The sequence below is a fragment of the Oryx dammah genome, unplaced genomic scaffold, assembly GCF_014754425.2.
Source record: "Oryx dammah isolate SB20612 unplaced genomic scaffold, SCBI_Odam_1.1 HiC_scaffold_19, whole genome shotgun sequence".
Classification (NCBI taxonomy): domain Eukaryota; kingdom Metazoa; phylum Chordata; class Mammalia; order Artiodactyla; family Bovidae; genus Oryx; species Oryx dammah.
This window is the reverse complement of record NW_024070203.1, coordinates 83,739,842-83,762,168: the sequence shown is the minus strand read 5'-3', so window position 1 is coordinate 83,762,168 and position 22,327 is coordinate 83,739,842.

The following is a 22,327-nucleotide window of genomic DNA, read 5'->3' as shown; positions in this document are numbered from 1 at the left end:
TCCAACTCTCTGCATCCCCATGGACTGCAGCATGCCAGGCTTCCCTGTCCATCACCAACTCCTGGAGCTTGCTCAAACTCATGTCCATTGAGTCAGTGATGCCATCCAACCATCTCATCCTCTGTCATCCCCTTCTCCTCCTGCCTTCAATATTTTCCTGCATCAGGCTTTTTTTCCAATGAGTCAGTTCTTCAAATCAGGTGGAGTTCAGCTTCAGCATCAGTCCTTCCAATGAATATTTAGGGCTGATTTCCTTTAGGATGGACTGGTTTGATATCTTTGCAGTCCATGGGACTAACAAGAGTCTTCTCCAACACCAGTCAAAAAGTATCAATTATTTGGTGCTTAACTTTATGGTCCAACTCTCATATCCATACATGACTACTGGAAAAACTAGTTTAGACTAGTTTTGATTAGATGGATCTTTGTCCACAAAGTAATAACTCTGCTTTTTAATACCTGTCTAGGTTGATCATAGCTTTTCTTCCAAGAACAAGCGTCTTTTAGTTTCATGGCTGCAGTGATTTTGGAGTCCAAGAAAATCAAGTGTGTCACTGTTTCCATTGTTTCCCCATCTATTTGCCATGTAGTGATGGGACTGGATGCCATGATCTTAGTTTTCTGAATGTTTAATTTTAAGCTAGATTTTTCACTCTCCTCTTTCACTTTCAATAAGAGGCTCTTCAATTCCTTTTCACTTTCTTCCATAAGGGTAGTGTCATCTGCATATCTGAGGTTATTGATATTTCTCCCGGCAATCTTGATTCCAGCTTGTGTTTCTTCCAGTCCAACGTTTCTCATGATGTACTCTGCATAGAAGTTAAATAAGCAGGGTGACAGTATACAGCCTTGACATACTCCTTTTCCTATTTGTAACCAGTCTGTTGTTCCATGTCCATTTCTAACTGTTGCTTCCTGACCTGCATATAGGTTTCTCAAGAGGCAGGTGGTCTGGTATTCCCATCTCTTTCAGAATTTTCCGCAGTTTGTTGTGATCCACACAGTCAAGGCTTTGGTGTAGTCAATAAAGCAGAAGTAGATGTTTTTCTGGAACTCTCTTACTTTTTCTATGATCCAGCAGGTGTTGACAATTTGATCTCTGGTTCCTCTGCCTTTTCTAAATCCATCTGGAACATCTGGAAGTTCTCAGTTTACATACTGTTGAAGCCTCCTCAGACAACCACTTTGCCTCCTTTTTTTAATTTATTTTTTCCTTTGGTATTGTTTTGACAATGTTACAAACTTTCGTCCATAGTTCTTCAGGCATTCCGACTACCAGATCTAATCTCTTGAATGTATTCATCCCTCCACTGTATAATTATAAGGTTTTAGAGATAGATCATACCTGACTGACCTAATGGTTTTCCTCATTTTCAATAAGTCTGGATTTTGTAATAAGGAACTCATTATCTGAGCCAGAGTCAGCTCCAAGCTTTGTTTTTGCTGCCAGTATAGAGTTTCTCCATCTTTGGCCCCAAAGAACATAATCAATCTAATTTAGGTTTTGACCATCTGCTGATGTCCACGTGTAGAGACATCTTGGGTTGTTGGAAAAGGACATTTGCTGTGACCAGTGTTTTCTCTGACATGACTGTTAGACTTTGTGCTGCTTCATTTTGTACTCCAAGCCCAGGATAAAATAAAATCACCCCAGTAGCTATCTCTAAAGGGAGAGAAAGAACATGGGAGAAAAGACAGAGATAGAAGCTAGTCTTCCCTGAATATACCCTGTTGGTTGATTTGATTTTGGAACTCTGTTTTCATGTGAATATGTGGGCTTCCTGGGTAGCTCAGCTGGTAAAGAATTTGCCTGCAATTCAGGATATCTGGGTTCAATCCCTAGGTTGGGAAGATCCCTTGGAGGTGGGCATGGTAACACACTCCAGTATTCTTGTCTGGAGAATCCCTATGGACAGAGGAGCCTGGCCTGCTACAATCCATTGGGTCGCACACAGTGATTAAGCACAGCCCAGCACAGTAACAAAGGTACATTAAAGTGAAAAATATAAATGGAGTTAAAATTTAAAAGCACGATTAAACAAAGAACTAAACTCTATGTGGAACCGATGTATTTAAGACCTAAAGAGTTGTTTCAAGTTAAGTTAAAACTTAGTAACTTGCCTATATAGTCTTATCTCTGGTGGAATCTTGCTCTCTCTTTTTTCTTAAATTGAAGTACAGTTGATTTACAATGCTGTGTTAGTTTCAGGTGTAAAGTAATGTGATATATATATATATATATACACACACACACATATATTATTTTTCAGATTATTTTCCATTATAGACTATTACATGATTTGAACATAGTTCCTTGTGCTATATATTGGTCCTTGTAGTTTATTTATTTTATTCAATAAAGTAGTTTATATATGCTGATTCCAAACTCAATGTATTCTTCTCTCCCCTTCTTTCCCCTTCTTTAGTCATAAGCTGACTTTCTACTTGGTGATTTTATTTCTGTTTTGTAAATAAGCTCATTTCTATCTTAAAAAAAAATTTCTCTAGTGGCATATATCGTAAGGGGTTAGTAAGCAAAGAAAAATTAGTTTTTAGTCATCTTATAATTGTTATTCTGAAACTATTAAATACATTATTTATATATTATGTGTGTGTGCATGCATGCTGTCACTTCAGTTGTGTCTGACTCTGTGACCCCATGGACTCTATCCTGCTAAGCTCCTCTGTCCATGGGATTTTCCAGGCAAGGATACAGGAGTGGGTTGCCATTTCCTCCTCCAGGGGATCTTCCTGACCCGGGGATCAAACCTATGTCTCTTATGTCTCCTGCATTTGCAGGCAGGTTCTTTAACACTAATGACACTGTGAAAGCCCATTATATATTACATATATGATGTAAATCAAGCAAGCAATTAGAACATTTTAATAACAAAAAACCTCTGTCTGGTACAAAGATCTGGAGATAATTTAGATGCTAGATTGTGGCCTATAAGACAACATGACTTCTTCCTTCAAAATGGGCTTCCTAGACAAGCAGCTGATTCGAAAGGTGAATACTGAAAGTTACAAGATGAGTCTGAAACATCTTGTGCCAGAAAACAAGGACCCTGTGAAGGACAACTGGGATTCTGTCACAAGGACTCAAGAGCCTTGAAGAGGCTTGCCCTAGACAATGAAGGGATGAATTAAGATATACTGAGTCAATGAACAGAGGGGCCTGGCGGGCTACATGGAGTCACAAAGAGTCGGACACAACTTAGGGACTGAACAACAACAATAAAACGACAAGGCAGTGAAACATCTAATAATAAGTATAACTTATTAACATCTAATAATAAGTACTAACTACAGTGAAGCAGTCACGTCCTAAAAAGAAAATCAAACCCAATCAAGTGAAGCCCCTGGATTTATCCACCAGAGTATGGAAAATACAAAGAGCAGAGGAATCTACTAAATGGCCCTATGGGGATGTAATCAGCAAATTCGAAAATGAAGGCAAATTTACAGGACAAAAGGCTAAGAGTTTTCAGAAAATAAACTGCAAAAAAAAAAAAAAAAAGAGAGAGAGAGAGAAAGAATAGAAAATAGATTAAAAGAGACTTAGGAGTACATATTAATTAAATAAAAATTATGCACTGTCTGTGAATTCAAATTAGAAGAAATCCAACTGTGAAAATAGTATATATGAGGCAAGCTTTGAGGGAATCTGAACATGATTGCATATTTTATGTCAATAAGGAATTGCTGGTAATATTTTAGATGTAGATAATAGTCTTCCCATTACTTAAGAAAGTTACTAATCAGTTCTAAAATGCATATAAATCAAATGATATATCTGAGATTTTCTTCAAGATAACTCAGTGAGGGGAGAAACGGAAGTTATAGGTGAAACAAGAGTTGATGAATGCTAAAGCTGCGGGCTGGAGGAAGCACAAGCTAGAATCAACATTGCCAGGAGAAATATCAATCACCTCAGATATGCAGATTACACCACCCTAATGGCAGAAAGTGAAGAGGAACAAAAAGCCTCTTGATGAAAGTGAAAGAGGAGAGTGAAAAAGTTGGCTTCAAGCTCAACATTCAGAAAACGAAGATCATGGCATCCGGTCCCATCACTTCATGGGAAATCGATGGGGAAACAGTGGAAACAGTGTCAGACTTTATTTTGGGGGGCTCCAAAATCACTGTAGATGGTGACTGCAGTCATGAAATTAAAAGATGCTTCCTCCTTGGAAGGAAAGTTATGACCAACCTAGATAGCATATTGAAAAGCAGAGACATTACTTTGTCAACAAAGGTCCGTCTAGTCAAGGCTATGGTTTTTCCAGTGGTCATGTATGGATGTGAACGTTGGACTGTGAAGATAGCTGAGCACTGAAGAATTGATGCTTTTGAACTGTGGAGTTGGAGAAGACTCTTGGGAGTCCCTTGGACTGCAACGAGGTCCAACCAGTCCATCCTAAAGGAGATCAGTCCTGGGTGTTCATTGGAAGGACTGATGCTAAAGCTGAAACTCCAATACTCTGGCCACCTCATGCGAGGATTTGACTCTTTGGAAAAGACCCTGATGCTGGGAGGGATTGAGGGCAAGAGGAGAAGGGGATGACAGAGGATGAGATGGCTGGATGGCATCACTGACTCGATGGACATGAGTTGGGTAAATTCTGGGAGTTGGTGATGGATAGGGAGGCTTGGCGTGCTGCGATTCATGGCGTCGCAAAGAGTTGGACACGACTGAGTGACTGAACTGAACTGAAAGCTGCTGAAGAGGAACTTTAGATTTTTTTTTTTGCATTCTTAAAAAAATTTATTTAATTTTTATTGAAGGATAATTGCTTTATAGAATTTTGTTATTTTCTGTAAAACCTCAACATGACTCAGCCATAGGTATATATGTATCCCCTTCCTTTTGAACCTCCCTCCCATCTCCCTTCCCATCCCACCCCTGTAGGTTGCTATAGAGCCCCTGTTGAGTTTCCTGAGCCATAGGGCAAATTCCTGTTGGCTATCTATTTTACATATGGAACATTAGAATTTACTATGATATTCTCTTTACTTTTGTCAATGCTTGAGATCAACTGTGATAAAGTTTTTTGTTTTTTTTTTTTAAAGAGAGAAAATGCCATTAAAAGTCTCCTTTTCCTTATGCTTTTGGATTAAATAAGACTGATGACCATATTTTAAGATTTTTCCAAACATAACTCACCAAACAAAAAAGATGACAAAATAACGTTAAGCTCAAACTGACTTACATGCTACAACATAGTAAAATGGTTCGAATGTCTGTGAAGTTTCAAATAATACTGCCTGGCTTTTGTAGAAGTATCTTGAGTGTCTTATATGAGCCTGTTTAACATGACAGTCAGTGTGATAAGCTATCCAGGGAGTTCCCAGTATGTCACTGGGTCTCTGCCATCAAGACAAAGGTGACAAGAGCTATTTACTCAGAGATTATGAATAAGAATTTTTAACAATAAGACTCTTTAGTTAATGGTTGATTCAAGGAAGCACACAGTGGTGTAGCTAGGAGCAATGGCTTTGGAGTTGGACAGACTAACCATTGTTTATCACTCACTGTTTTTATTTCTTGTCTGGTCAAATTCACTTTTGGGTTCCTCACTCAAAATTTAGGGCTACCATATCCCTATAGAACTTACACAGTGCTTGGTATATATGAAGAAGTTTCAGTCACCTGCAATAATTGATATTATTGGTTGATGGTGATTATTATCTGAGAAGATGAAGTGGAAGCACAAGCTCAAAAGGGGAAAGTAGGAAAAAAAAATCTAAAAGTCACCTGGAAGACATATTACTTTTGAATTTCCAATAACAAATGGATTTGGTTCTGTGTGTGTGTGTGTGTGTGTGTCCAGCTCAACAAACTCCATATCTCTTCCCAGCACCTCTTAATCCCATGTAGGACAGCTTGGAAACTGACAGATGACTATCTGAGGAAGACATAATTCTGATGAGAATGGCTGGCAGTGCAGTGGGTCTAAAATGTTGCTGTGAAACCTCTAATCACATATTATTTGATTAAAGGTGCTAATGGTAAGAAATCTGGTAACACTGTTTTCAAATCACTTTCTTTGCCTTATGCACAGAAATGTACAGACATACAAAACATATTTTAAGTGTATGTAAAGGAGAGGAAGGCATGATATTATAAAATATAATCAGGATAACTTCACAAAGGAGATGATATTTGAACCTGATCTAGAAGAATGAGGGGAAGTTTTTCAGGAAGACAAAGTGGTGAGGACATTTAGGCAGAAGCAGAAAAATTAGGGAAAGGTATAGAGACATGATTAGTTGAATACTTCCCCCACCCTCCATGAGTTCTTCCAGCATGTGGAGCAGTTCAGGGTGAGGCTATGGAGGACTGAGTGTAGCTATATATTAAAGGTGATAGTTAAACATGATTGTGGTCATGATTCAGAGAGACGTCTGATGACCATCTGGGCAAAAGACACATGAATTCTAAAAAAGAAGCAAATGAAAGAGGTAAGTTGGGTGATGTTTACCCTATTACGTTACTCCAGAAGAGAGATTTTATGGTTAGCTAAAAGTAGTTGTGGCGAGGTAGTGACCAATTCAAATTCAAGAGATACTTGAGAAAGATAATTGATAAGACTTGGATAGATAATTATATAATTCATATATTTATCCATATATTCTCTGAAATTTATATTATCTAAAAATTCCACAGAGGCTTATATTTTTTCTGCTTTCCTCTTTTCAGCTTGGGATTCTGCTTCAGTTTCTCAGACAAGATTTGATGAGACTTGAACATAATTCATAAAGGTGAAAGAAATTTCTAATTTGAAGTAACTGAAAGAGATGGGAATATCAGACCACCTAACCTGCCTCTTGAGAAATCTGTATGCAGGTCAGAAAGCAACAGTTAGAACTGGACATGGAACAACAGACTGGTTCTAAAAGGAAAAGGAGTACGTCAAGGCTGTATATTGTCACCCTGCTATTTAACTTCTATGCAGAGTACATCATGAGAAACGCTGGACTGGAAGAAACACAAGCTGGAATCAAGATTGCCAGGAGAAATATCAATAACCTCAGATATGCAGATGACACCACCCTTATGGCAGAAAGTGAAGAGGAACTAAAAAGCCTATGGATGAAAGTGAAAGAGGAGAGTGACAAAGTTGGCTTAAAGCTCAACATTCAGAAAACGAAGATCATGGCATCCGGTCCCATCACTTCATGGGAAATAGATGGGGAGACAGTGGCAGACTTTATTTTTTTGGGCTCCAAAATCACTGCAGATGGTGACTGCAGCCATGAAATTAAAAGACGCTTACTCCTTGGAAGAAAAGTTATGACCAACCTAGATAGCATATTGAAAAGCAGAGACATTACTTTGCTGACTAAGGTCCGTCTAGCCAAGGGTATGGTTTCCCCAGTGGTCATGTATGGATGTGAGAGTTGGACTGTGAGGAAGGCTGAGCACTGAAGAATTGATGCTTTTGAACTGTGGTGTTGGAGAAGACTCTTGAGAGTCCATTGGACTGCAAGGAGATCCAGCCAGTCCATTCTGAAGGAGATCAGCCCTGGGATTTCTTTGGAAGGAATGATGCTAAAGCTGAAGCTCCAGTATTTTGGCCACCTCATGGGAAGAGTTGACTCATTGGAAAAGACTCTGATGCTGGGAGGGATTGGGGGCGGGAGGAGAAGGGGATGACCGAGGATAAGATGGCTGGATGGCATCACGGACTCGATGGACGTGAGTCTGAGTGAACTCTGGGAGATGGTGATGGACAGGGAGGCCTGGCGTGCTGCGATTCATGGGGTCGCAAAGAGTCGGACATGACTGAGTGACTAGACTGAACTGAATGCACATGTTGAGTCTGATGTGCACATTCTTTATCGCCATTAAGTGTCATGACCTCACTCATTGGACGTTGATCGCTGAAAACAGAGTGGGAAGGGTTAGGCTGGAGATTGTCCTGCACTGGTCAGTGAGGGTTAAGGAAAGCAAATCAAGGGAAGGCAAGGAGTGGTACTGTGGGATTTGAAATGTATGGAGTGCCGTGCCCTAGAGCACAAATCATAATTACACAAATCAAACTCATGCCTAATCAAAGCCGCAGTAATATATATTCTGGAAAAAGCATGCTTTCTATTATTAGGTACAATCTGAATTCATAGAGAATATCTGTATGAGCAAATTTAAGAGATTCTTAGAAAAAAACCAAAGTCATGGTAGAAGGAAGGAGGCATACGAGCCAAGGAGGCCCCAGCCTACTTTCTGAGGCTCCTCCCAATATTCCATCCCCTAGAGATGCTTGCTCCTTGGAAGAAAAGCTGTTACAAACCTAGACAGTGTATTAAAAAGCAGAGACATTACTTGCTGACAAAGGTCTGTATAGTCAAAGCTATGTTTTCTCCAGTAGTCATATATGGATGTGAGATTTGAACCATAAGGAAGGCTGAGCACCAGAGAATTGATGCTTTTGAACTGTGGTGTTGAAGAGTTGGTGTTGGAGAGTCCCTTGGACAGCAAGGAGATACAACCAGTCAATGCTAAAGGAAATCAGTCCTGAATTGGAGGGACTGATGCTGAAGCTGAAACTCTAATACTTTGGCCACCTGATGCGAAGAACTGACTCATTGGAAAAGACTCTGATGCTGGGAAAGATTGGGGGCAGGAGGAGAAGGGGACGACAGAGGATGAGATGGTTGGATGGTATTACCAACTGGACATGAGTCTGACTAAGCTCCAGGAGTTGGTGATGGACAGGGAGGCCTGGCGTGCTGCAGTCCATGGGGTCACCAAGAGTCAGACGGGACTGAATGACTGAACAAGAGATGCTGATGAAATCACTGAGTTCTAGGGGCTGAGAAGACTGGACAGTTTGTCACCTAGTCTCATCTAAAAAGAGTCACGTAGGAGCGCTGCAGCATACTCACCAGTTCCCAGAGCTCACTGTGCTCACAGGCCCTCACACACAGTCACAGACTACCTCCCAAACTTACTAATCAGTGTGTGTGAGCCACGAATGCATCCTGTCAGCTTAGGTCTTTTACTTGTGTTTTATTTCACTATTTCATACAGAGAGTAACTCAGACTGATTGAAGGCGAGAGTTGGAGATAGGAAGAAATTGGAATCCCAACTATAAAAACAGGTGGTTACCAGATCCTGGAGAGTCTTAGAGATTCTAATTACAAGTCTAAGAAGTTTTGATAATATATTTTAGTCAAGGATATTGTTAAGGACTTTTATCATGAGTGTTTTGGTATCTCTTAGAGCATATACTTAGTAAATTATGGTTGAAAGAATATGAGATTGCAACCAGGTGAACAGAAATTTTCCAAAGAAGATTTTGAAGTAATGCAACACACCTCCACATTGTTGAGAGATCTATGTAGCCACAAATCAAACTGGCAACAAAAGATCAGAATAAAGCTATCTATAGAGACAAAGGCAAAGTTGCAATCAATGGCAAACTTTGGAAGCAGTGGCCAAAGGGTGAAAATATTGATTATGGACTGGTATTTTTATCTCATTGAAAGAAATTGCTTGGAGTCTCTATACACAATATGATTTTGGGGCATATACCAGGAGACTACTTTTGGTACAACTATAAGAAGATCTTTTGGTGTTTAATTACATAATCTTCTTGGAACTGGTCCAGGCTTTCAGAGGAATTTTTCAGGAGAGGGAGAAACAGTAATATAGTAAGGTTCTAGAAATGTGTCTCTTGCAAATGAACAATATGTAACTAAACACATTCTTCTCATGTTCTAATGTGGAGGAGATCTTGACAATAAAGCATACAGTACTTGATTGCCTCAGGTTATGAAGAATTTGACAAATGAAAATATAGATAACCCTCAGGCTTTATTTTATATTAATATTTTCAGCATTATAAAGCTTTAATAAGAGCATCAATACTCAGCTATTTAACACAATTTCTGAGCTCATCCTCTCTAGGGATACTAACAAATGGAACAGGAAGGAGTGAAAAAAAGTCTACAAGCATTTAGAAACTATAGGCCAAGTGACCACTACATTCTTCCATACTGACAACACACAGAAGAAGATACTTTGATGTGTAACTCACTAAATTCAGATCATTTACTCTTCTGTAGACTTGGCTTCTGTCCAAGCAGCATTCGAATCCAATTGTGAAAATGAAGCAGTAATGAGAAAAGAAATGGTTGCCAGAAAACTCTTAGACCGATGTTAGAGTCACCCTTTTGACTTGGATGACCAGGCCTCGGTGTGAACGTCTAATTGGCCATTGAGATCTAAATACACTTTTAGATCACTTACAGACAAATGACCCAACGATTAGAGTGTGCAATAGGGGAGACAAGAAGCACATACTTGAAGAAACCATTACAGTGAAAATGCAAGAGAGCAACGTGGGCATTCATCCAATGTTGTGTAATAAAGAAAATTCTTACAAGACATTCATAGTTATAAAAATTAGCAAATTGCTGTTCATGAAGGAAGAACCCTGTGCAGTCAATAAATAATTGAAACTGCAGTTCCTCTTTGCTTCTACTGACCTTTCAGTCAGGAAAATGAAAGTACTTTAATTAAGTTTAAGATCTTCATCAGGTTGTTTAATTCTTTTGAAAGAGCTACTTGGGACTAATGTGTCTAGATTTCCCATTGTCATCAGTGGGAGGTCTGCCAGCTTCAGGACAAAAAGGAAAGAATATGCAATTAGAGACAACCTATCCTGTTGGAAATTATTCCAAAAGGCACAATAATTTCCTTAAGGTTTTATATACATAGGTAAGCTTCTGAAGTCAAAATACCCAGAGTTCCAATACATTTCTATCGCTATTTTACTCAATTTTTTTCAGTTACTTCATCTGTAAAAAGGGGATGATGTTTATGTCATGGAACACATGTAATGATCAAACAAGATAATACAAGTGGCACGCTGAGACTCATGCCTGGCACATGGTGAGGCTTCACTATATGTTATTTTTGTTATTGATAATAATATTAATTCTACTTTCAGGGTGAGCATGGGTTGGAGAATAGGTGAATAGCACATACCATAAGATGTGTCTGCCAGTGTTTTGACACAATGCTCGCCAATAAGCCATTTTTCTTTTATATGTGAGTAACCAAAGAATGATACTTGATTTCATCAGATTCATTGGGCAGAGGTTTTCCAATGACAAAGCAGTGGGGATAAATAAATATGTGAGTCTGGAATAGATTTAAGACAGTGGAGGTGGTGGTTTAGTTGCTAAGTTGTGTCTGACTCTTGGAACCCCATGCATGTAGCCCACCAGGCTCCTCTGTCCTTGGGATTCTCCAGGCAAGAATACTGGAGTGGGTTTCCATTTCCTTCTCCAAGACAGTGGTGAGGATGAATTATTAGGCAGGATCAGACACCTCTTAGAGAAGAGTTCTGTGGTATGACTAAGGAAGACTGGACAGGAGTGGAAGCCTTCATCTTCCCCCAGCAGACTGCAAGCCCTCTGATACGGGGTGTCATGTTTTATTCTAAACAGAATCCTCCTTGCCTAGTACAGAGTGCGGTTCACAATAGGCACTCAGTAATTGCTGGATGAACACATAAATGAATCAACCAGACATTTAATCTTAAGCAAATCACACGAATCCGGGGTTAGATTTATTGTCTTTAGTCTTGAAATGATGGGGTTGTGCTAGTAATCTTTAAATTCTCACAATATCTTTATAAGCAAATATTCTAATTTTTTTTAAAAATGAGAACTTTTCTAAGAATCAGAATTATTATAAGAGCAGTTTGTTTCAAACATTAATGCTCATTCAACTCACTTGATGATCTTGCTAAATGCAGATCTGATATAGCAGGTTTGGGAAAGACTTCAAATTCGCAGTTTCTAAGAGATCAGTCCTGGGTGTTCTTTGGAAGTACTTTTGCTAAAGCTGAAACTCCAATACTTTGGCCACCTCATGTGAAGAGTTGACTCATTGGAAAAGACTCTGATGCTGGGAGGGGTTGAGGGCAGGAGGAGAAGGGGACGACAGGGGATGAGATGGCTGGATGGCATCAGCGACTCGATGGACATGAGTTTGGGTGAACTGGGGATGTTGGTGATGGACAGGGAGGCCTGGCGTGCTGTGATTCATGGGGTCACAAAGAGTCAGACACGACTGAGCGACTGGACTGAACTGAACTGAACTGAGAATTTCTCATGTGATGCTGAGACTTCACTTCCAAAGACCACATACATCAAATAGCAAAGATTAAAGGGTTTTGTGAATATTTTCTCTTAGGTTATAAGAACTAGAGAGCAATGTCTTTAGACAGGTACAAATACATTACTTATTGGGTTCAGGATAGAAGATCCTTAATATTTAAAGATATGACATTTCACCTTCAGTTGAAAGATGGGTATGATTTGTGACGGCAATTTACAGTTTGAAAGTACTATTTTCATTTCATATTTCAACCATTATTTACAGAGCTCTTCCAAACTCTTTTGTCTCAGAGTAACCTAAAGAAGTGGACATGGATTTTGAGCTCCATTTTACAGAACAGGCCAAACTACTCAAACTGATTATTTTCCTAGCTAGTGAAGAGTAGAACTGAGGTGAGCAAACAGGTCTCCTGAATCACAGTCAGTGTTTTTCTTCAAATATGTCACATTTCCTCTAAGTAGGGGATGTTTAAGCCTATAATGCTATGAACTTGTCACTCATGGAATTTGACATTGCTCACCAGGACCTGAACAGTGAAGAAGCCATACTGAAGAATCACCATATGATGTAATAAAAGCCAGCACAAAACTACAGCTATTTCTATCTTTACTTATCAGCTACGTATTTTAAAGATTCAAAGCCTGAGCTCAGAAATTTTCAAGTTAGTATTAAAAAGAATAGAATCAATAGGGTTGCACTATTCTCATTTTTCCCATGGAGAAAATTGTCCACAGAAATATCAAACAATATATCCAAGATTATGCAATCAAGAGTTTGTCAACAGATTTGATCTCCAGTCTTTATTCCATTAGACTACGCTAACACTCAGGTAATTTAAAATTTTTGAAGAGGTTTTTAATTTCACTATCATATGTTTTTCTATCTCAGTATTCATGAAGGTCAAAGATACAGTGATAAAAATGTCTGGGAAAACATCAGATATTAATGTACTAGTAAACCATCACAGCTCAAGTATTTAGGCATCACTTAAATTTTAATAAATGCTTTCTTCAAAGCCCTTTGTTTAGCTCTGATTGATCTTAAATAGCTGTCTCCACAGATTTTTTTACCAGTACAGTGAGTAAAATGTAAAATTTATATTTTAATTTTCCCCTGTGGTTCCAGGTAAAGTTTTCCTAGAAAACAAGAATGAATGCTTAATTCTTACAAATGCAAAATAATATTCATGTCCTTTGTGTAGCCTTAATTTTGATTCATTGGGTTTCCCATAGAAGGTATCTCCGGAAAATAACATATTTAGCAAGAGATATATACTAAAAATGGCCAGGCTGGAAGCTACAAGATTCCTTTTTTTCTGGGGTGGTGGATAGTACTACTCAAAAACAGGTATTCAATCCTAACTTCTAATTGTCTGGTATTTTTCTTGTACCAATTCCACTTTTGTGGGATTGCATATAAAAAAATAATGCAAGCAGCTTCTTTAGAAGTTGAGAAAAAATCTTCTATCCTTACAAATGCTCTCTCAAGCAACAGGGATGGTACCACAGGCTTTGAGACAGATGGTAGCCAATCCAAATTCAGTATGGTAAGCAGGCACCACTCAATAAAACTTTAATTGCTGCATATGGTATCTGCTAACTTGTTTAGAAAATGGATATGCAGCATTAGCTCAAAGCATTTAAATGGCCTGATAGCACTGGACAGCATGTTGGGCTGCCACCTGGAAGACCCAAATTTCATAGCAGATGTAACAGGAGAAGAATAAAGCTGGTGGTTGATGGTCCTGGAATGGAGATGCCACAGTCAGCACCCAGCTGTGCTCCTCACCCGCGCTGACTCCGATTGCTTTGGTGTCACTTCCACCAACTCCTGAAATCACTCATGTATGATATTGTATTTTCCTCCCAAGAAGAGGAAACAAACAAACACACAAAAAACACCCCTCTAAACTAAGCTACACCATACGGCTGAAATGGGAAGGGGTTCATGTCTCTATACCCTGGGAAACGTGGAAGATGCTTTAGAATGCAGTTCAGGGAAGGGGGGAGAAAGGGATAAAGCTCTGGATGGAGAATGCCTGACATATGTGCAAATTCTTGCCAAAAGATGGGAGCCAAGACAGAAGAGAAGGTTCCTTCTGAGAGTGCTGAAGACATCTTTGCAATTTATCATTTGCATTTGTCTTGCCCTGGCAAACAATAAATAACGCTTTACACAGGCAGAGAAGGTCAGCTTATCAGCCCCCTGACTTCAGAAACAGATAAGGAGTGAAACGTATCACTTCTCAAAAAGGGGTTCTTTAACCCCCTCCTGGCAGGTGAGGTAGGGAAAGGAATTTAAGAGAAATAAGATCTCAAGATCAGCCTATTTAAAGACAGAGGATATTAAAGGAAGGAACAAAACTAATTGTTTTTCAGAAAGATCGCAGAAGAATATTCACTTTTGAACATTACTGCTCAATTTAAATTAAGAAAACCCACAAATGCACTTCCCAGACACACTATTGATTTCTGACCTGTAAATTACTCTCCATCAAAAAGGTTTTGGTGCAGACTAGGGGTTTGTAGAGTAGCCTGGGTACTTCTCAGCTGCAATCTGCATAATGTTTAGTATTCAGTGAGTTAAAGCAGGCAATGAAAGGGAACTGTCAACGCAATCTAGAAGATATAAAGAAATGAAAGGGGGGGGGGAGCCGTATGCTAATAATCCACTCAGTAATTAAGTGAAGATCGCTGCCAAGCGCCACTGCCACTTTCAAAGGGTAATTTGTACAGGAAATCATAGAGTCATTGTCAAATCATTTCAGGATAAAAGGAAAGTCATCAACTGAGATAAGATAAATGCTGGGTGTCTGGCAGCATGTGCCCTAGGAAATGCCTTTGCTTTTTAAATTTTTTTTCCTTTAAAAAAAAAAACCTTAGAAAAGTGGGGCTAGAAAAAGTTGACAGGTTGAAATGTACATTTACTATTAATAATAGGGCCAATCTATGCATGGATGCATTTAAAAATAGGTTACTTGAGCAAAACAAAACAACAAAAAAGGTAAAATAAATCACTTAAGAGGATTTAACTTGTAACTAGTATACTGTGTGTGATTTTTCTGTTTCTCTTCCTTTTACCATGGAGAAGTTTTCTGTTGTTTCCCCTTTCCTTCTCTATTTTAGCTAAATTACAGTATTTTAAAAGTGTTACTAAGCATCCTGTTCTCTTAGGGAGACAATGTTTCCATCTCTGGAAAATTAATTTTTTTAAAGACATCCAAGAAGGGAGAAAACCATATCCTCCCATTACATTCTCTTTCTTGCTCATGAACTCTTAATATTTAATTTTCATCTTGCTTTATCTCACATAAAATATTGCAAAATTAATGTGTGAAGTTTGTGAGGTAGCTAGTCTTCTTTCTTAAAAATGGAGTGTGCAGGTTTTTTTTTTTTTAATGTTAATATCATGGAAAAACCTCAACAAAATGAGATGTGTATTCTGTTTGTCATTCAAATTTATATGCTTCCTCGTTGACTTGTTCTGATTTAACCTGTGTTAGACAAACGTCTCTAAAAAGAATAAATTGATGCATGCATTTGCGGGTAGCTATTTCTACATAGCTAAATTGATTCCTCGGATGAAAGGTTTCACCCAAATATTTCCTTAAAATTGATGTCTTCTGTCATACTGAAAGAAAAGTTTGTTTGCTCTAGGGAACAAGATGTCTCCTTGTTTGAGGTGCACTTTAAAGGACTCTCCCTGCTATGGCACTGATTCATCCGAAAAAACACAGACGGGAAAAATCAAGACAGCCGAGCTTCAATGGGTGCTTAAACATGGGAAATATGCAAAGTTTGCTTAAAGTATTTCCTTTTTTTTTTTTAACTGCTTGACCAACCTTTTCCAGATGAAACCATATGTTTTATAATACATACTTAATGAAATTATTCATTTAAACATGTGAAGAGTACCTACCTTTGTGCCGGATGCTCTGTTAAGACACTGATCCTACCAGCAAAGAGTTCAGTTTTAATGAGAGAAGCAAACTAACAGTTTATTTGTACATATTCATTTTCTAGGTGTTGTCTTTTTGCACATCAGCTTGCATCCCAGGAGTTGTTATTTTGGTTCTTAACTGGAAAGGGCACTTAGCTGGTTATGTGCAGACTTCTGATGATTTCTTCAGGACAGTTATGAGCCTGGACACTTGTCTTTCTTCCCTCCCCTCTTTGTCCTGCTCTCGTTTTTGCCTTCTTTCCCTTCCTTTCTTTGTCTCTTTTTCTTCTTTACATTTATCTATCTTGCTCACCTACTAAGCTATCCCGGTCTACAGTGCCACTACTGCTAATAGACACTGTGATATATGTCAGAAGAGAAAGCATTTGCCTTTTGAAGTGATGACTTAACAAGTGGGGGAAAGTATACAGAATTAAAGAAACAATGATCATAAAACATTAGTATTTTGTTTTATGGGTTAGGAAACTATGCTCTGGGCAGAAATTATAAATTTGTTGTGAGTATAAACTTGAAGATATTGATTTAATAAGAATGATCATTTGATTTTTCTGGAAATCTCTTTCCTTGAATTTCTATATAATTATGGAGTTGAGGAGGGAGACTATGAAGCAGACATACCAAGAAAACTGAGATCATCATAAAGATAAACACACACACATATATAAACATATTTCAACATTTATACCTGTCTTATCTCAGATATATATAGATAGCAACTATTAAAGCATACTAATCTGGGACCTTTTAGTTTAAGGCAGACAACCTTACACAATATATCAAAATTCATTGGGAGAATAAATATAGAAACTGACATTCTTAATAATGATCCTGAATTGTCGTGAGCCAATTGGCTATTTGCTGCTGCTGCTGCTGTTAAGTCGCTTCAGTCATGTCCAACTCTGTGCGACCTCATAGATGGCAGCCCACCAGCCTCCTCCGTTCCTGGGATTCTCCAGGCAAGAATACTGGAGTGGGTTGCCATTTCCTTCTCCAAATTGGCTATTTAGTGTAAGATTAAGTTTATTGGATACCTTCAAATAGAAATGTTACTGCCACTTCTGTAGAAAACAAAGTAGATTTCAAAGTACAAAGATTATACAGTAGTTGATTATTTTTCAGTCTTATGGTTCAATTTTACCATTATACATTTAAATTTTGCTAAAATTTATAAAATGCCAAATTAAATAACTTAAGGATATTTCTTAATTTTACACAAAATATTTTAGAGCATTTAATGTATATTATGGTTTTCTGTGAAAGAATTAAGACTAATTTTCTTCATTATAATATTTATTTCCTCAATATATTTGACTATAATACCCCCTTTTCAAGGAGGATTTTGGAAAACTAGTGATTGTAAACACATTCCTTCTAATGAAAAAGAAAAGCTTAATCAAAACTCCTATCTCATTGATGTTTAGGGAAGTTGAAATAACCATTACTTTTATATCTGTATTTAGATAAGCAACCTGATTAAAAATAGGACATTTATCCAAAAGTCTGGACTTGAAAGAATTTAATATCAAAAGTCATACCACTGAATGTTATGTCCCAAAATTGAGCTAAAAATTTTACACATCTTTTTAATCCATCCTACCGCCAAAGGTGAGCCTATTATCATTCTAAAAGTGAGTAAAGGCCATACCATTCTAAAAGTGCTAAAAGTAGAATTTTAAACCCAAATCTGTCTGGCACCAAAGAATATTCTGTTATATGGTTTTATTCTTTTGAGGAAGCACCAAAAATTGTTTCAACAGAAAACCTGTAAACAAATCATTTAATTATTAATACATTTAGAAGTAATTTTGAACCTAACCTCATAAAAGACTCTGAAACTCTACTGAGAGGACCCAAACATGGAATAATAACTTTTAAATCCTTGTATTTTTGAGAAATAATGAGAGCAGAGTAAGGCTGAATATTTTTAAAACAAATGGACCCTGGTCTTATCAGCTCACACAATGGGTCTTAGAGAATAATGCATTTCACAGCATGATAAAGTTTCTTTGAAAGCTGATCTTGCAAAGGCCCAAAGGAAAAGACTGCTAGTACCAGCCCTTCAGCCACTTAGAGCTATAGATTAAACTTCCCCAAATTCAAAGTTAAACTTATTTTTCAGAACATTAAAGTCAGTATGCTTGGTTTTTAGTTAGTTTATCTGGGAAGCAATGTTAGAAATCATTCTTCAGAGATTATTGTACTTTACATCAAAAAAGATCTTATAAAGTTGAGAATAATATTAAAAAGAAGTACAGACAGGTATGTATAGATGTACCAAAAGCTTACTACACAAACCAAATATTTTTTAGCACACCATTCTCCATGATGGTAACTAATGAAATTAGAAAAATAATAATATTTTGCGTGACTGAAATATTTTATCATGTTCATCAGTTGTCTAACTGATTTCTCAGAAAGAATGGAGATAATGTCTAAATATGGCTGCCATTCATTCATCCCCTCCTCCTATTGGGACAAATTCTGTTTCTCCTCTTCTTGAGTCAGGGATGGCCTTTAAACTTACTTTGATCAACAGAGTGTAGCAGAAGTGAGATTGTGCCAGTTGGGGGCCAAGCCTTTGAGAGGACTGACAACTTCCTCCTTCTGGGGAATTCAGCCACTGTGCTGTACAGAAACTTGGGTAAGACTGTTGAATGAGGAAAGATGACATGTAGAGAGAGGGGAGAGAGGAAAGAAGAGGAAGGAGAGAAGGGAGAGGGGAGGAGAGTGGGAGAAAAGCCATGTGAAGGAGCACGGAAATGCTAGACACATGAATAAGGTCTTCTTGGGTGTTTCAGTCCAGCCCCGGGGCAGTTAAACTACCTGAGGGAGTGACCTCAGCCAATGGCAAATGGAGCAGAAGAATCAACTAACTGAGCCCTGCCCAAACTCTGGATCCACAGGATCATAAGAAATAATATATTATGGTTGCTTAAATCCTATTGGTTTTGGGGTGGTTATAATGCAATAGATAAGTGTAGGAAAAAAGCTGAGGTAAAAGAATTAGATAATATAGAAAGATTTAAATTCTCAACTATTTTCTTCAAATTTTTCTGGGTATTCAAGGTCTTCAAAGGAGACTAGAATACAATTAACCTCATTTCAGAGGTTACCAAAAGTGCCACAATTTTCCTCAAATTTTATTTTTTGGCCCTTATCCCCAAATGGGAAGTTTAGGTAAATGAAATTTAGAGAAAAATACCTTGGAGATGATTGAATTCAGGCATTTCAAATTCAAATTCCTACAAGGACTAGGTAAATAACACATATCAGTTTGCTTAGGTGTAAGAAAATAATGAGTGATCTCTAAGAGAATAGCGGAAGCACTTTTCAAAATGCTACATTTTCTGTACCACTTAAAAAATAAACTGTGAAATAGGACTCTCCCAATTGATTTTAATGTTTCAGGGCAAAAATACCAGGTTTGAGATGTCTAGGTGTTGTTGGTATGGTGGTTAGCATAGCTGCCTTCCAAGCAGTTGACCTGGGTTTAACTCCTGGCCAATGCAACCTGTTTGAGCTTCCCTGGTGACTCAGAAGGTAAAGAATCTGCCTGTAGTGTGAGAGACCTGGATTCGATTCCTGGATTGGGAATATCCCCTGGAGAAGGGCATGGCAGTCCACTCCAATATTTTTGCCTGGAGAATCCCATGGACAGAGGAGCCCGGTGGGCTACAGTCCATGGGGTTGAAAAGAGTTGGACACTACTGAGTGATTAACACACACACATGTTCATAAAATGTTATCCTTAGTATCAGCGTGCTTAGTTCCTAATTCATTAAGAATATTTCAATTTCATTAAAAAAAAAAATCTCAGCACTATCCTGTGCTTGAAAGATTTTCAGAGAGTCGTAAAGGAAGATATTCATTTGGATTAATTATGACCAATTTGCTTATTCAACTAAATATGTAAGCAGTCAGCTCTTTGAAGCATGGATGTGTCTGGAGGATAAAAAGATGTTTGAGAAGAGTGATTTTTAGAAACCAAAAATCCTAAGTAACTGTGCTATTCAGAACCAATTGTGTTAGTATTTCCTGAATAATTATCAGTTTTCCCAGGGGAGAACTTTACTTAGTATGGATGGTTTGCGATACCTGGAAGGTGAACTTGCAATGTGACTTGCATATCTTCATAGGCAGGTCATAACCCAAATCACTGAAAAAAAGAAAAAAAAGGCCCTCTATTTTTCTAAACTTCCCTAGATTCACAGACTTTTTAGTACATGGAAATTAGCTTCTAAAGTCTTACTGTACAAATGGTCCAATCACAGCCCTTTTCATTTTCCCTTTGGAAATGAAAGTGATATTCATAACCCTATTGGAAATTCTTGAACACTAGCTAGTCCCAAACTAGAAAATATTAGTTAGTCCAACACTTTCTTTTGTTTAAGTAATAATGCGGTGACAATTATTTTGCTTAATACTAGTTAGTGTTAAATAGGAGTATGTTTTAAAAAGCACCTCTTTTTTCTTCAAGGTATCACAGCAGAGATTTATAAAGTAATGAGTTAAAATACTGGGAGCAGTGAGCCTATGCTGGCAAATGGATCAGCCATTATGTGCCCAACAATAGCTCACATACACATAAGTAATTAACGTCCTTCAGATGTACTTTATCATACTTACTTTTCACAGTGTTAAATTATTACCCTAATTTTTATTCCAAAGACTTTCCTATTTATCTGGGGCTGAATTATTTTATTGAGTATATTACCATTTATTTAAAAAAATCACTATCATTTCAATTATTTTTGAAGAAGCTTTCTAATTCATTCCTCTGCATATAATCTCATGTGCCATTTATCAGGTATTATAAAAAATTAAAAATAAGAATTGTATAAAAATTAAAAACCCAACTAGAATGAAATCTAATAATTGCTTTGTTTCTCTATATGTAGCTCCAAAAAATAAATAGGCTTCTCCTTTTAATTTTGTTTAAGGCAAATGTGTATTTTTCAGTGTGTTTGAAATATTCTCTCATTAAACAAAAACAGATAAATCTCTATTTTATAATATTAAATGTTAGACATACATTATTTTATAAAAGCTATATAAATTGAATAATTTGTTTTTCTAAGGTATTTTTCATGAATGAAACTTCAGACCAGTTTGGAGAGGTAAGCCACCAATGATAATGGTTCATCTTTCAAAATGAATGCAAGAGTTTATACAATCAGCAAATGGCCAAGATTTCACAAAGGATATTCACTGAATGCACAAAGTTGAAAACAAACCCCAATACACAGAACAATAAATGCTGTGGCAATGAATAATTATCAGTCTTACAAATCCTAATCATTTTATGATTTATCTTAATAGCAGTTAAATATGTTCCTTGAATTCCTTTATCTGTAACAATATTTAGATTCCCCCCTCCCCTCCAGGCTTCTGTTGGTGATATTTTCCAAATCAACTGAAGGAAAAGAAAACTCAGTCATTATAAAACATAAAGCAATCTGTAAAATTATAAACCTTTTTGCTTCCTCTCCCCCACTATCTTTCCCACATCAAATGTAGCCCATATGCCAAGGCTACTCCTTAACTATAACTGACTGTTGTTACTGCAGCAATCAGTCTCTGTCAGAGCAATTACTTAAAATCATCCGTCCTGGTTGTTTTTCACAATCCACAGCACACTGAGCAGAACAATGCAGCTGACAATCCAAACGGCGCAGATGGAATTATCACACCTCACACCCTGCCTGACTGACAGCTACCTGCAGGAAGGAGGAAAGACCCTATCATCTGGAGGGGGACAGCTTTCTTGTTGCAAAAGACGGAGAGAGAAAACCCTTGGCTGCACCTTTGTTATCTGGAGAATCAGCAGAGACTTCCTCCTGGCATGCGCAAAACAAACAGTGACATTCTTCTTCTGGATGGGCGGTGGGGTGGGCATCATCCATGTCAAAGCACTGGGTTTAAGATATTAAACAGGTTGATCAATAGGTGTCCCAGACTTTGCAAGATCCTCATTAGCAGACCAGATGGATTGAAATTCATTAGTTTCTCTTGCCTTTTACCAAATCAGTATTTCCAGGAACTACCCTAATGTGGAGTGTTTAGAAAAAGATTTGCTTCCTATATTTCCTAACCACCAGTATTTGGGGGTGCATGCGATGTTAGTGGGGAGAAGGCAATGGCACCCCACTCCAGTACTCTTGCCTGGAAAATCCCATGGACGGAGGAGCCTGGTGGGCTGCAGTCCATGGGGTCGCTGAGGGTCGGACACG